Below are 15,918 nucleotides of genomic sequence, written 5' to 3' on the forward strand. Positions count from 1 at the left end.
GCTTTAAAGTGGCAAGTTCCACAGCAGACCTTCTGGGACCTGACAAGGTGTGAATTCGTTAACTGCTTCCAATGGCAGCAAAGATAGCTAAGGACTCTTGCTCTAGTCTTACCATCTGAGCCAGCAGGGTAGGGGTCAATGTATGAAGCCCTAAAAATCAATTCCACATTGGAGTATGAGGAGATAGAGTGACCAGGACTGGTCCCTCAAAGTACATTTCAGAAGATCGAGATCTCTGCTCCTATTTCCTTCTAGAACTATGAAATTATGTCCTTATTTTTTCTTCTTTCTTCCTTCTTCCTTCTTTCTCTCTTTCCTTGTAGGAAAAGTGGCTGAATTGAACTACAGTTTTTTCTTTTCCCCCCTAAAGAAAAATCAATTACTCCAAAGGCACTTTGAACCATTACTATTTGAAATGGCATCTCCTTTAAGGCCAAATAGATCCTCTGGTCTCTCAGTTCAAATCCCGTAGGGAAAAAAGTGAGTCATACCAGGTTTTAGGGGAAATGAATTCTCACTTAGTTGTTCTCTGTCTGTCTGTCTGTCTGTTTGTCTCTCTCTCTCTCTCTCTCTTTCTATGTATATCTTTCTGTCTGTCTCTGTCTGTCTGTCTCTCTCTCTGTCTCTCTCTGCAAAAAAAGAGATCTCACATATGACAAGGAGAACACACAGGAGAAAAAAATGTACCTTTGTCTCCTAACAAGAAGGCTAGCAGCTAGGCTAAAGACCTCCACTGAGCCCTCAAGCCATTGTTCCCATAGTTTTCTTACTTCCTTTCCACATCTCAAGAGCGATCATAGTCTCACTGGTGTCCACGCAATGCGGTCACAGAGGCAGGAACACGGGCACCATGATAACTAACATTAAATGAGGGCTTGCTTCATGCTGGGCACTGTTCCTATGACTTCAGGTAGGTGGGACACTATTTGACAATTTGAAACTCAGAAGGGTTTAATCAACGTAAAGTAATTAAACAGGAAGATCAGAAGAGACTTAAGCCTAGTCATAGGAACTCCTGTTCTCTGCTGCTGGCCTAAAGGTGAAATTGAGGCAGCAAAGTGAAAGAGAGGTAAAGACACAAGGCGTGGAAGGGTGGAGAGCAGCCCTGGGCACTCCACCTGGCTTCAGAAGGCCTCAGCCAGAAGAAGAGGACTTCAGATAGAAAGCCTAGGGTGTCACCATTCCTCTGGGCTGTATGCATTCATCACAGAGAAGAGATACTTTATAACCTAAGAAAGGCCTTTCAAGTCAACGGCCTGCTCTAAGCTTCTATGACCAAGGGGCAGAACCAGGTCTACTGAAAGATTCTTTTAATGTGTTACAGCTTTCCTACCCAATCCTGGGCTTTTCCTCATCAAAATCGTACAGGCAGTTGGTGCCAACCCCAGGGACACAGGCTTCGGCTGCAGTGGAGAACCCACAGAGCTTACACAAGCCCAACGTCAGGTGACTTCTGAAGGTGGGTAAGTCCACCTCACTGAGCAGGTGTCCTAGGACTGATCATCACAACATGGCAGCCACCTGAAGGGCTGTATGCTCATTTCCCACAGCTATTATAATGGATGGCCTCAAATGGGTTCACTGAAAACCACAGAAATTTCTCTCAGGAGAAATTCTCTCTCAGTCCTGGAGTCCAATACCAGTTTCACTGGGTGGAGATCAAGGTGGGTGCTCCCTCCTGCCAGCTTTCCAGTGGCTGGCAGTGTGTGTTGTCCTGGGGCTGCTTCACTCCAGCCCTTGCCTCTGTGGTCGATGGCCTCTCCTTGCTGTCCTGTACTTCCAGGGTAGTGAAAGAAATCTCCCATCACCACCCACAGAGAAAGATATGTACAACTGACTTTAGGGTCCACCTTCATTACCCAGTAATCTCCCCATCTCTAAATCTACAATGTAATCATATTTCCCTAAGTATGATAATATCCAGGTAAGGAAATAGTCTCACAGGTTCTAGGAATTTAAATGTTTGGGGGGGGGGGGAACCAATTTTCAGTCTACCACAGGTGAAGGGAATTAAAGGTTGTTGTTTCGGGTGGGTTAATGCCCAATGAACAACTTGTGATTAAGTAACTTTCTTAAAGTCACACAGCTACATGCTGAGTGAGCGAGGTTTTAAAGAAAGTGAGGTGCCTCATGACCTATTCAAAATGAGTTAACTTCTGTCAAACATTGTGTCAAACGGCACCGAAATCCCTTTACATGCTTCAGCTACTTTCAAAGTTTATTCAAGCATCCCATAATTTGTGTGTGTGTGTGTGTGTGTGTGCACACGCGTGCGCACATGCGCATGCACGCACATGTATGTGCGCACACACGAACCGTGGGGCTTAAACTCAGAGCCTGGGCATTGTCCTGAGCTTTTTTGCTCTAAGTTGTTACTCCATCACATGAGCCAACCCCACTTCTGGTGTTATTTTGTTTGGGGGCAGTTGTGGGGGAGTTGGTGCTTAATTGGAGATGAGTCTCACAGACTTTCCTGCATGGGCTGGCTTCAAACCATAATGCTCAGATCCTAGCCTCCTGAGTAGCTAGGACTGCAAGTGTGAGCCACCAGCACCCAACTAATCATTTCCTTTAAAAAATTATTTTATAGATTTTTTTCAGGAGAACATAAAAGAAAGGAATTTCCAAGGAATTATATTCATAGAATTCTCATCCATTTCTACTCCAGTATTGCTTAGAGATCTCACTGAAAATAAAATAGGGGATATCCTTTCTGGGAGTGGAAGAGCTGGAGATACAATAAAGGAGCATTGAACAGTGGACATGGAGTCTGTCTACAGAAAGTGCTGTGTACACACCTGCTTAGAGTAGTCCTAATCCAGTCATTTATACGGAATTCCAGAACATCATTGTCTAATACACTATTGTCTTTGCCTTTTCTATTAAACAGCCTACACCCTCTTATTATAAGTCCCTGAGCCTGGGGACCAAAGCAATCTGGACTAAAGCAGGGAGGCCCAGGGCTTAGTGAAGAAGTACCCCAAACTGTATTCTCCCCCAAACCTCTACAGTGTGGACACTTCCACCAGCATCTGCAGCAGCCCTGAGTCAACCTGCCACCAAGCTGCTAGAGGGTAATGACAGAGCATGGGTGGCCGGTAACTGGAGAACCGACCAGTGTGGAATGTGAGCATCCATTGAGTGTCAACAGCAGTCTGGGGAGGTGGAGAGAATGGAAAGAAGTGGGACCAGAAGAGACCGGTGAGTGCAGGGAGGGTTGGTTCCTCGAGGGTCACTTCTCCAGAGACCAGGGGACAGAGTGACATACAGAAGGCCCGAGATGGAAGGATAATCAAAGGCTGTTGTGGAGACTTGTGCATCAAAGCCAAAATAAGAAGCATAATTTCCTGCCTGTTTTCCATAGGACATCCCTAAGCAAAGCCAAAGGCTATAGATAACCCAAGAAGCTCTTACCCCAGGCATCCGGTGGGCTTTGGAGTCTGCACTTATTTTTAAATCAGTGGCTGTCAACAGGCTCCATGCTAAAAATACGTCTCCTCGTCTCCATTTTACCGACTTGAAAATATTGAAGTTGCAAGGGTGTTTCCTCCTCTGCCACCCACTTAGTGTCAACTCAGAGGTGCTGCTGGTATCATTAGTCCTCTTCAAGTGATCTTGATTTTCTTCTGTCATCTTCCAAATTCAGGAATATATAATCTGTTGAAGGAGAACCTGCCTCTCTTTAAAAAAAAAAAAAAAAAACTTGTCAGCTAATTATAGCAAATTTAGCAAATCTTGGTTGCTTGTCTCAAAATCAAAAATCCACTCCTTCTTCTCCTGAGGGATAGAAGTTACTAATGTGGATTTTTCACCCTGTCTTGACCTCTAAGGTCTAAGGGCTGACCATCAAAATAAATAAATAATCTTGGTACAGCTTCAGTCCCTGGATGAAGGCAGCCCCCTAAGACTCTATATACAGACAATGGTAGTACAAACTTAGACAAGATGAGTGACAATTTTCACTTCAGTCCTCTCTGACCTCACTCTTACAATAGTAACAGTACTGCTCCTGAGCGGCCATGACTTCTTTGCAGATCTGCTCCAAATCCTCCTATTTGTGACGTAGGCTTTCTGTATAAAGTCCAATGACAGCTAACCTGAGAGTGTCTTCAGATATGAATGGGATTTTTGGTCACCAGCCTCTTTAGACTTCTGATGCAAGCATGATGAACATGAGGCCTGCTCTGCATTTAAGCCCAACTGCTGCTCCTAAATGGCAAAGAGGATTCCATACTCTTGTCAGCTCTGACTGCAGCGTCTGCGTGGAGAACATTGCTGGGGAGACTGGCTCAGTGGGAAAGAACTCCATGACCCAATCAGCAAAGGCCTGGCAGCACCCAGGCCCATACATATATTTGCCAGTCCATTCAAGATGGAGCCACCTTAAAAGCCAGCATCACTCCTTCCACATCTGTGGCTGACCCCTGTGATTTCAGAGACTACTTCTTTGCTGTGCCTCCTCTTTCAGGAAAACATTCTATTGATAGCAATCCTCTTTTGGGGTACTTGAAGATTTACTTTGAAAGCACAGAGGGCTCTTTAAAGAAAAAGCAGTAGATAAATCCCAGGCAATAATACAGCTATTGTCTGCATTACCTATCTGAAGAAATAAGGCTCTTAGGTCATTGGATTTCTTCAATTGGATTTCAGTACCTGTGAGGCATAGTAAGCTGCTATCAAAGGAGGCTGAGATACATTGGCTCGTATGTCTTTCTAGGCTTCCTCTGTAATCAAAGAGCTTGACATGCTGTGTCAACACCACCTGATCAATCTCTAGCATGCTGACGAAGAGAACACAGGACTGGGGTGTTCCCAAGCACAGAGATGAGATGACCCATGTGTAGACCTACTGGAGTCTAGATCTCTCCCCCACGCCTCACTGGGACATCTTGCCCATGGGTGCTGCCATTGTTCTCAGTCATCTGAGCCAGCACAGCTCTGTAGCCAAGGATCAGGGCCAGTGTGCTCATCTGCCTCGAGTGGCAGATGCTGGGAATACTGTAGCTGACAATCCAGGCAGACAGCTGCAATGTGTGTGTGTACATGTAAGTATGTACATACACACATGCATGCATGCATACATATACATACATATAGTTGGCTCTTTGGTCAGTTCAGGCATGGGGAAACAGGGCTGGGAGGGTAGTACTGGCTTTGACATTGCACAAGTTAGGCTCCTGATTAAAAAAAAAATAGGGTAAGTCCATTGAAATATGATTTAACTCTTTGTCAAACTCTTCAGCATGAGTATCTTCCAGAAAGTGAAAGGACTGTCTTACAAAATTCTTGAGTCAGCATCTACTTTAAAGAAGTATGAGACTAGCCCTTTACCAGTTTTGCTCACTCAGAAGAGCTCTCCTGGACTTTGTTTTCAGTCACCAAAGTCCTTTCTAATTGCTTCAGCATTTAGATTTCTTCTGAATTTTGTTTTAAGTGGCTTCACATTTTGTGTATGTTTACCAATTTAACATGAAGAATCCAACTTGGGAAAAGTACAATGGAATGGACTCCAGAGAAGAGCATAGCCCTGCTCTCTGGCACTTCCTGTACTGAATGTATTCATGGAAAAGTATTTCCCTGTGGTATTCCAGGGAGCATTTACCTACTCACACGACCTCACAGAGCTGTAGGGGCCTTGGGACCACAGCACAATTTCCAATGAGCTGTCTCAGGACACATCCAGAGAAACCCTCTACATTTTTAAGGTTCTAAATGCATTCTGTCTCCTTAGGGTCAATGGCCAAACACAGATGACTCCGAATTATTTTGCCCAAAAGAAATAGAAGACTTCAATCCTTTCCTGCCCCCTGCAGAAATCCTAGACTTGCTTTGCCAAATAGTCCCACACCAGAATTAGTTTATATCTACCTCCTGGAACCATCTCCTGAAAAGGAAGAACCATGTTCATGACCTATTTCCCTTTCAAAACACAAGTCTAGTACAACTCATTACCATCACATGGATTCAACTAGCATACATCAGCAGAACTTGAAATTTCTGTGTGGTAAGTCACTTGGGCTGGCCTTTAACCAAACTGCTGATGTTGATGTCTCTCTTCAACTGTGTATCTTCTCTCAACTCCTCATCTCTCCAAGCCCTGGCAGGTCCCAGTAAATCTTCCACAAAGGTCATAGTTCATCAAAAATCTGAAAAAATAAACCCTGAAAAAGACATGAAGGAATCTGTTATGTGCCTCTTGATGTGCCTCATATTTGTAATTCTCCCAATTATGTTTTTTAATCTCAAGCTTCTAATATTGAATGAGAGGCTTTTCTGTTTTTAATGTGATGCTAGATGTTGGAAACAGTTAAAGTATCTGAAGAGGTCAGGAGAGGGGACAGAGAAGTCTCCCTGGGACATATAAGGTTATTTCTTGCCTGAGAAATGTATCCTAGTGAGAAATTTTTGACTGATTCAAAATTGAATGAGTGCCCAGTTTTGATGATATTCAAGAAGAATGACATGAAGTCATGTCAGTTTTCCCGTATTTTGAATTTTGCCTTTGTCTGAACGTCTCTACAGGAATGCTTCCTATGTGAATGCTCAGGTGTGGAGACTGGCTCAGTGGCAGACACGTGTGCATGTAGATGTGGACTTTTTGGATGGCTACATCAAAAATGAAACTGTTGCTGGGAGTAACAAGGAGATTATAAGTGAAGAAGCCGAGAGAAAAGAAAAGAGGGGTGGCACGTTCAAGACTTCAGAAGCAGCTCAACTATCTACAACTCCACAAGGCTTCTGCTATGCCCTGCCCAGTCCTTGCAACTGCCCTTTGAGCTCAGTGTTTCTCAGAATCAGAAATATCCCTTAGTCTACATGAGCCACCATTAGGGGTGATTATTTCATTTTCTGGTTATTATCGTATTGTAAAATACTGGTTCACTGAATTAGCTTGCCTTTACTATGTAGCCCCTAAGGAGACAACAAGGAACACATTCAGATTTTTGGAGTACATTGCCCCATTCTTCTACCCTATTCCTCTGTCTAGGCCCAGTATTGGTGGTATTTTTATGTGTCAGCTTGTTTGGGTTTTAGTACTAATTTGATCAATCAAATACTAACTTAGCTTTGCCTATAAAAATCTCTAATGGGCTGGGAAGGTGGCTCAGTGGTAGAGTGCTTGCCTTGCATGCATGACGCTCTGGGTTCGATTCCTCAGCACCACATAAGCAAAAAGAAAAAAGCCAGAAGAGGCGCTGTGGCTCAAGTGGTAGAGCACTAGCCTTGAGCTGAATAGCTGAGGGACAGCGCCCAGGCCCAGAGTTCAGGCCCCACAACCGGACCCAAAAAAATAATAATAAAATAAAAATCTCTAATTAGTTGACCTCAAGTAAGGAAATTTATTGTAAATAATTCAGGCAAATTTAATCAGTTGACTGAAAGACTCCCAGAGAAACATTGAAGTTTAAAATAAATGTTTCCTAGCTAGGTGCTGGAGGCTCACACCTATAATCCTAGCTACTAAAGAGGCTGAGATCTGAGGATTTATGGTTCAAAGCCAGCCTGGGCAGGAAAGGCTATGAGACTTACCTGTTTTTTTTTTCTTTTTCTTTCTTTTTTTGTCAGTCGTGGGCCTTGAACTCTTGAGCTTGGGTGCTGTCCCTCAGCTCTTCAGCTCAAGGCTAGCACTCTACCACTTGAGCCACAGCACCACTTCCTGCTTTTACTGTTTATGTGGTACTGAGGAATTGAACCCAGGGCTTCATGCATTCAAGGCAAGCACTCTACCACTGAGCAACCTTCCCAGCCCCAAGACACTCATCTCTAATTAACCACTAGAAAACCAGAAGTGATGCTTTGGCTCAAAGTGATAGAGCACTAACGTTGAGCAAAAGAGCTCAGAGATAGTGCCCAGCCCCCTAGTTCAAGCTCTACAACTGATAGATAGATAAATAATAAATAAATAAATACATAAATAAATGTTTCCTGTATATAGAAGTGTTGGCCACTTCCTATTTCAGCCTGCCTGTGATCTAATCTTGAGGATAATCCTTATGGATTTTAGAAGTGCTAAGCCAGCACCACTTACATGTGTCAACTCCTTATAATAACTATATGGATAGAAGGTAGATGGATAAATAGACATAGATATGGATATGGACATAGATACATAGATGTATGGATATAGATCCCATATTTGATCTGCTTTGCTGATTGAGAAGCAGATCTGATACCTGTTTGGTACCAGGATTGAGGTTCATGGAGACAAGGTTAAACAATGATTAATATCCAGATTTCCTTAAACTCCATAAGGGTGCTTAAAACAATTCAGATCAGAATAAAGAAAAAGAAAAATAGTCTCACTATCACCTTCCTCCAGATTCTGAAGCAAAGCTAATAAAATTGGTAAAGAGCCAGCTATGTTTCCTAAGTCTTCAAATCTAAAAACAATAGCATGCCCTAAATCTAGAAAAAAATAGTTGAGTCCTGGTAAGGTAAATCATTTTTCTCCTGAAGGAATAGTTGGTCCCTATCTCTATATCTTAAAAAAAAAAAAAAAAAAGGAGAGCTGATAACCCAGTTTCCTTGGCTTTTGGTGCACAATCTTCTCATGTACTTCCATCCTCTGCCATGCACTGTCAAGGAAGGACTTTAGTTTATTTATTTGTAGTTGTCCACAAATTCTCACAAAGATGACAAACCCTATGGCCTGGCCATCATTCATCTAATAGGGTTTTATTCATATGATTATACTATGTTGTTTTTTGGGGGGGGTCTGGTCGTGGGACCTGAACTCTGAGCCTGGGCGCTGTCCCTCAGCTCTTCAGCTCAAGGCTAGAGCTCTACCACTTGAGCCACAGCACCACTTCCAGCTTTTTTTCTTTTTGCTTATATGGTGCTGAAGAATGGAACCCAGGGCCTCATGCATGCAAGGCAAGCGCTCTACCACTGAGCCACCTTCCCAGTCCTATACTATGTTTTTTATTCTGAGTGCTGGAAATAAACTACTGTCCTCAAAAGCTTTGTAGTTAACTGAGAGAAAAAAACTAGACACTAATAAATGTGAACAAATAAATGATTTCAGAATCTAGTAAGGGTTATAAAGCAGATGAAACTAGGTTATAGGGTAGGAGCAATGAAGAGAGGCTAAAGAAAACAGGAAATTCTACTGCTGCACCACTCTGAACATACCTGATCTCACATGATCTTAGAAGCCCAATCAGGTCAAGACTGGTTGACACTTGAGAGAGATTACAAGGAACTTTCTGAGGAGCTGAGACCTGGAAGGGGGAAAACAAAAGCCTTAAGTGCTTAAATGTTCCCCTCCCTCAAGAGGTAGCAGCTCAGGTTGGCCAATAGGGTTTTGTCAAATGTGATACACAACAATTATTGACTTGATGCTTTTGAGGACCCAGAGTAGACACTTGGGCCAATCTCCTGGGTGACAACATCCACTTGGCCAGTTGCCTTGCTGTCCTAGCTGATAATCTAACAACCACCAGAACCAGCATCTGATACAGGTATGAACCAGCTGACATTCACTGAGCCACTGGAACAAAAAGCCATCCAGATAAATCACAGGACCACATGTTGAACATGTACTGGTAGTTGGGAGCTGCTAAGTTTGTTAAGTAGTACATGTTCACTGAGCCATAGAGGATCTGTATACTCATTTGTGGCACTAGGGGATGGGACCTAGGAGGTTTATAAAGCTCACTCTCTCCCTTGGCATTCAACTTTCTCTATGCATTCCATGCTATTTCCTGACCTACTCTAGGGAGACAATTGCTTTTAAAAGCAAAAGCATTGACTATCCTTTGTTCCAAAGTTGTTGTTTTTTTTCAAGGGCTTTTATTTAGTGAACAGCCTTGGAAAGTAGAGATGGTTCTTCCCTCCAGAGGACAGAAGAGGAATGCTTTGTCCAGTATAAAAGATCAAAGTTCCTTCAGCTCTGAGGTCTTCTGGAATGCACCTCTCCATGCCTTCACAAGTGCTAGCCGGCCCTCATGGTGTCCCCCTGGCACTAGAAATTGCCAGTGATCTGCCACAGCTAACAATGTCAGTAATAAAGTCCCTATCTCTCACCAAGAACCTCCAGTCTTGTGCCAGTCTCCATGTAACTATGGCAGGCTAATTTGTTAACTTCCAAAAGGGTAAAATCTCAGGCCTCCACAGTTCTTGACACCAATTAATCAAAACCTGTGTATATAAGACGATCAGCCAAACTCATGCCGTGAGCTTGCTTAGTGTCTGTAAAGGTTCATTTCTCAGCAAATTACCCTGGAAAAGTACATCGTGTGCCTGTTCCCAGAAACTCCAGGACAAGCACATCTGTACACATCCTTCTTCCTTGAAAGGACACAGGACAAAGGCATGCAGCCAAATCTGTTTTGCAAATCTTTAACAGAAATAGCTAGACAGAGATACACTGAGGACATAGAGAGTTTACAGAAGACGAAGGGGTGGAGTGTGTGGAGCTGATCTAAGTGGTCTTGCGCACAAATTCTGTCTCTGAATTTTCTGAGTTTTTATTTCAATTGTTGAGGCAAAATAATCATGGTTGTCATTCCGTTGATCATCACACACATAGGACTTTTCAGGACTCCTACTTTGAACACAGCTCAGAACTGTAGTCCCAGCAAGAAAGACTTACCACCTCTGGTTTTGACCCCAGCGTCTTCATTTTGACCAGAAAACAGTGTCTATATGTTAAACTCCTTCTGGGTTTTGTCAGATGAGCCAGTGCTCGTATGCTGTGCCATGGAGAAAAGAGAGAAAACATAGGAAAGATGGACACAGAGCAAGGCTTCCTCAGGAAAGCAGTTCAGTGCCTGCTGATGTCCTACAGACAAGCAATGACTGCACAGGAGCCTCGGCTGAGCCCTGGTGGGGCCTCAGCCATGCCTTCTACCTTTGGGTAAATGTTTGCAGGCCAGTAGCTCCTTCCCACAAGGCTCAGGTTCTGCTGACATGACCACCTCCAGGCCAGAAGATACAAACTGCCCTGAGTAAACCTGGAATGGCGGCTCAGGAAAAACAGCTGAGAAGCCTTTGAAAATGCTGACTTCCAAGATCACCATGCAAAGCCAATTAAATTAGAATCTAAGGGGAGAATGGATAGAGTAGTGACTCCACTATTTTTATTAAAAAAATAAAAACCAAGTGATAGCAATGTGCATACAGGAGTGAAAACAGTTTTAGAACAAAATATGAAACATAAATATCAAATAAAATGGCCCCCTAAAATCTATTCTATTTTAGAGAGGGAGATTAAAGTAAGATTTGCACACACACACACACACACACACACACACACACACACACATAGGAGATCACAACTCTTATTCATTGGTTTATATTTTCAAATAAATATTTGCTGACCACTAGGTCAAGGAATCACAGTCCATAGGGCATGCAAGCAGACAAAAAAGAAAAAAGTTGCGATTTACTTTCCTCATGGAGGAGAAAATTCAGAATGCTACAGGAATGTGGAGAAAGGCCCCCTTCTTGTCTTTCTTCTTCATCCTGGACCTCCTCCCTGGAGTACCACTGTGTTCCAGTCACTTTAGTGGCAGTAAAGTCTGGTGGCTAATAGAGCCTTCATCATTTGCAATCATTTACCAAAGTTATGTGCACCTGAATAGCATTTTCCTCTCTCTGGTTTAAAACAGTTTTCTAGAAAGAACAGGGAAACAAATTGACATTCCTAAACCCTACAGTTACTTGGAAACTTAGAAGTGACTGATTTTTAGATGAAAGAATGGGCTGACGTGGCCCTTGGCATCATCAGCATGAAGGAAACGCTATGGCAGAAACTCCTATGGAAAATGTCTGACCAGGGTACCACCACCAAGGACCACATGCAAAACTAGAGCTAGAGAAGACAAGGAAATGTTCAAACCCTGAACTACAGAAAGAGGAATATTCTATTGCTCTCAGGACAACAGCTGGCCCCACCATATCATCAGGGAGTGTGTTTGTTTCCCCCACTCCCCTTTTTTGTGCCAGTATTAGGGCTTGTCCCTTAGTTTTTTCACTCATGGCTGACACTCTACCACTTAATCCATAGCTCCACTTCTGGCTTTTTTTTTTTTGTGGTGAATTGGAGATACGAGTCTCACTGGCTTTCCTGCCTTGGGCTGGCTTCAAACCACAATCCTCAAATCTCAGCCTACTGAGTAGCTCAGATTTTAGACATGAGCCACTGGTGCCCAGCCTCACCATCCTGCTTTTGTAAATTCATGTGTGATTAAGCATTTTCCACAAAGAGAACAGTGAAACAGACCTCTCTTCTGAGATTGTTAAAGTGCACCTCTTTTGATTTTCTGTAATAAGCACCTACTTTATGATATGACAAAGAGGAAAATTGGATCTTAATATCAATCATGCTTCATAGAAGGCCGATGTTAGAAAAATCACCTGAACACTCTGGATACATTTCTTTGGTGTATAAATCTGAATAAGACTCACAGGAGTGATGTGTAGAGAGTGAAATGATGCATGTAAAGCTTCTAGGTTGGCATATAGGTATTCAAAGAGGATCACCACAATCCAGACTTAGACCTAGGATGTAGAAACTTTGCATTTCTTTTTCTCTCCTTCTCTCTTTCTTTCCTTCTCTCTCTTCTCTCCTTCCTTTCTCTCACTTTCTTTCTATTCTTTCTTTCTTTCTTTCTTTCTTTCTTTCTTTCTTTCCTTCCTTCCTTCCTTTCTTTCTTTCTTTCTTCCTTCCTTCCTTCCTTCCTTCCTTCCTTCCTTCCTTCCTTCCTTCCTTCCTATCCTGGGCCTTGAACTAAAATCCCAGGCAGTCTTCTTGAGATTTTATGTTCAAGGATCATGCTCTACCACATGAGCCACAGCTCTACTTCCAGCTTTCTGTGGTTAATTAGAGATGAGTCTCACAGACTTTCCTACCCCAGCTGGCTTCGTACCAAGATCCTCATATCTCAGCATCCTGAGTAGCTAGGATTACAGACATAAGCTACCAGGACCTGGCCAACTTTGAATTTCTAACTTCCTACGGCAAAGACACTTTCTCCTTATTTAATAAATAAAATGCCTGCATTTAATAAACAGTATCTCCCAAATCAGTACTGAACAGATACAGGATATTATCAGGAAGCTGACATACCAAACCTAGCTTTCTTACATATTGCCAATTTGTAAGACATCTGCAATATCCTGTCACTGTGTATCTATGGAGAATCCTCAATGTATCACTTTGAAACTAAGTTGTCAGAAAATTCAGGTAGTCAGAGAGGAGCATAAGACTTTCCTTCAAGATGAATAACGTTCTTCTGTTTCCAAAATCCTCAGATCCAGGTACACCTAGGTAAACTGAGGAAAATGTGCAGAGTAGGAAGCAGGGACTTGGTAAGAGGATGAAGCTAAGGACTCTGAAGGAGCATCTATCTCATAAATGAATGTTGGTACCCTGGGTGGGGACTGGAGTCTCTTGAATTAGAGGCATGGAAGAGCTGGCCCAAAACCATGGTACTTTTTTTTGGGTCAGGGGGCTTGAATTCAAGGTCTGGGAGCTGTCTCTGAGCTTTTTGCTCAAGGCTAGCATGCTACCACTTGGAGCCACAGCACCACTCCTGGTTTTCTGGTTGTTGACTGGAAGTAAGAGTCTCCTGCCTAGGCTGGCTTAAAACCAATGTCCTCAGATCTCAGCCTCCAAGTAGCTAGAATTACAAGTGTGAGCCACTGGCACCTGTTCCAAACCATGATAATTTACATGGCACATGCTCAAGTCAATATCCACCCATTTCTTCAATTCTTTCCATGGACTCTTTTTGTTTCAGAAGGACAAACTAACCACTTAGTGAAAGTGGATCTGACAGGGATTTCTAACATTTCACTGTGGCCAGAAATCAAGCTCTACCAGATGGAAGTATTGTTTTGTTTTTTGTTTTTTTTTATTTTGGTTGTGGGGCTTGAACTCTGGGCCTGGGCGCTGACCCTCAGCTCTTCAGCTCAAGGCGAGTGCTCTACCACTTTGAGCCACAATGCCACTTCTGGTTTTCTGGTGGTTAATTGGAGATAAGAATCTCACAGTAAATGCCCAAAAGTAGGATTGCTGGGTCATAGGTGAGCTCCATGTAGAGTCTTTTGAGGAACCTCCATACTACTTTCCAGAGTGGTTGAACAAGTTTACACTCCCATCAACAATGCAGTAAGGTTCCCCTTTTGGCCATATCCCCTCCAGCATCTGTTGTTACTAGATTTCCTTTTTTTTTTTTTTTTTAAACTTTTATGACTTATTTTATTCTACCAAGCTATTTAACGTAAAGTTACTTCAACAACAACAAAGATTTATTGGTCTTTACATTAAAAATGAAACTTGAAACTATAAAATTATATATAGTATTTAATGAAATATGACTGTAGAAAAAATCATGTAAGTCAGATTTATTTTTAAAGAAGTTTTTTATTGTGAAAATACTGTACAGAGGGGTTACAATTACATGAGCAAGGTAATGAGTACATTTCTTATCAAGCATTGTTGCCTCCTCCTTTGTTTTTCCCTTCCCTCCCATCTCCACAACTACATTCCCCACTCTCCCCTCCCCACTCCCCCCACCTAAATTGTAAAGTTCGTTTTTCGACATAGTGTCTTGTACATCTCATTGTTGCAATGGGTCAACCTGTATCCCTACTTAAACATTTTGTTTATTCCCTTCCCCTCCCCAAATTATACCAACATCAAATACAGTGTGAAAACAAAGGTTATACTGTGGGGGAGGGACATACAAAGCAACAAAAAAAAATCACATGGTACCTTATAAATAGATTAAAAAACAATAGCAAGAAAGAAAAAACCACTTGTGTCCTTATCTTGGGGTTCATTTCACTTAACATCATCTTATCTGATCTTTTCTGCTTGTCTCAGACATATACTAGTTATTGCAAATAAGGGAAACCATGGGACTTATATTTCTTTGCCACCTGGCTTACTTCACTTAACATGATTTTTTCCAAGTCTTTCCATTTTCCTAGCAAATGGGACAATGTCATTCTTTCTGATGGAGGCATAGAATTCATATATATGCGGTAGGGTTCCATTCTGGCCACACCCCTCCAGCATCTGTTATGTTATGCCTCCATCAGAAAGAATGACATTGCCTCATTTGTTAGGAAATGGAAAGACTTGGAAAAAAATTATATTAAGTGAAGTAAGCCAGGCCCAAAGAAACATAGGTCCCATGGTTTCCCTTGTTCCCTTGTTTGCAATGACTAGTATATGTCTAGGACAAGCAGAGAAGGTCAAAGGCCATGTACAAATGACCACATGAGATAATGTTAAGCAAAATGTATGCCAAGACAGGGACACAAGTGGTGTTTTCTTTCTTGCTGTTTTTAATGTACTTACAATGCACTATGTGATTCTTTTGTTTCTTTTGTATGGTCTTCCCCCACGGTATTACCCCTATTTTCACTGGATTTGATACTGGTGTTCTACATCTTGTATATACATTTTTGTAATTTGGGGAGGGGAAGAGATATCGTGGAATGCTTAAATGGTGATGCAGGTTGACCCATTGTGATGATGAGATATACAAGACACTATGTTGAAAATGAACTTTACAATGTCAGGGGTGGGGCAGGAGGGGTTGGGGAGGTGGGGAGGGAAGTGATGGTAGGGGGAAAACAAAGGAGGAGGTAACAATGCCCACTACGAAATGCACTCATTACCCTATTCATGCAATTGTAAACCCTCTGTACAACATTTTATATAGAGAGAGAGGGGGGAGGAAGAGGAGAGAGAGACAGAGACAGAGACAGAGAGAGTCTCATGGACTTTCCTGCTGGGACTGATTTTGAACCATGATCCTCAGATCTCAGCCTCCTGAGTAGGTGGGATTATAGGTGCGAGCCACTGGCACCAGGCTGGAAGTTCACTTTTGAAGCAGATGCAAAAACCACATGCAGCAGGTGTAACAGGGATATAAGCAAGACTTAGGAAACATCCTCTCT

At 42.5% G+C, this 15,918-nt stretch overlaps 1 long non-coding RNA gene across 3 annotated transcripts in view; it reads right to left on the bottom strand.

The window, feature by feature from the left end:
- LOC122117372 overlaps positions 1-10,779 on the bottom strand; it is a 29,447-nt gene extending 18,668 nt beyond the window's left edge. For all 3 annotated transcript variants that reach the window (XR_006149130.1, XR_006149128.1, XR_006149129.1), the window contains exons 1-4: positions 10,595-10,779; positions 9,133-9,221; positions 5,953-6,161; positions 3,415-3,680 (exon numbers count right to left, since the gene is read on the bottom strand). This is a non-coding gene — a long non-coding RNA (uncharacterized LOC122117372). The remainder of the gene's footprint in view (positions 1-3,414; positions 3,681-5,952; positions 6,162-9,132; positions 9,222-10,594) is intronic.
- Positions 10,780-15,918: the final 5,139 nt, after the last annotated feature.

Source organism: Dipodomys spectabilis, unplaced genomic scaffold, assembly GCF_019054845.1.
Source record: "Dipodomys spectabilis isolate Male_0828 unplaced genomic scaffold, ASM1905484v1 ptg000140l, whole genome shotgun sequence".
NCBI classification, from domain to species: domain Eukaryota; kingdom Metazoa; phylum Chordata; class Mammalia; order Rodentia; family Heteromyidae; genus Dipodomys; species Dipodomys spectabilis.